This window comes from Lissotriton vulgaris, unplaced genomic scaffold (genome assembly GCF_964263255.1).
Source record: "Lissotriton vulgaris unplaced genomic scaffold, aLisVul1.2 SCAFFOLD_1682, whole genome shotgun sequence".
In the NCBI taxonomy this organism is placed as follows: Eukaryota; Metazoa; Chordata; class Amphibia; order Caudata; family Salamandridae; genus Lissotriton; species Lissotriton vulgaris.
In genome coordinates, this window is record NW_028241670.1 from 378948 (window position 1) to 379538 (window position 591).

The following is a 591-nucleotide window of genomic DNA, read 5'->3' on the forward strand; positions in this document are numbered from 1 at the left end:
CGTGGGGTCCGTGTATAACAGACGTATCCACTGGAGAAACACCTGTGGGAAGCCCATTCTACCTAGAATCGTGTGCAAGTCAAGTCAAGTCAGAGAATTTATATAGCGCACTACATACCCAGAGGGTCTCAAGGCGCTAAGGAGGGGGGGGGGGGGAGGATTACTTGTCAAATATCCACGTTTTAAGTTGCTTTCTGAAAGCTAGGTGGTTCTGGGTAAGGTGAAGGTGAGTGGGGAGTGAGTTCCATGTTTTAGCAGCCAGGTAAGAGAAGGATCTGCCTCCCATGGTGGTCTTGTTGATGCGAGGTACGGTGGCGAGGGCTTGGCTGGAGGAACGTAGTTGGCGGGAGGGGGTGTAGAAGGACAGTCTTGAGTTGAGGCATTCTGGTCCGATGTCGTAGAGTGATTTGTGTGCGTGGGTTAGCAGTCGGAAAGTGATTCTCTTATTGACGGGTAGCCAGTGGAGGTCTTTCAGGTGACCAGAGATGTGTTCGTTGCGTGGGATGTCTAATATGATTCTGGCTGAGGCGTTTTGGATTCGTTGGAGTTTCTTTTGGAGTTTAGCGGTAGTGCCTGCGTAGAGGGTGTTTC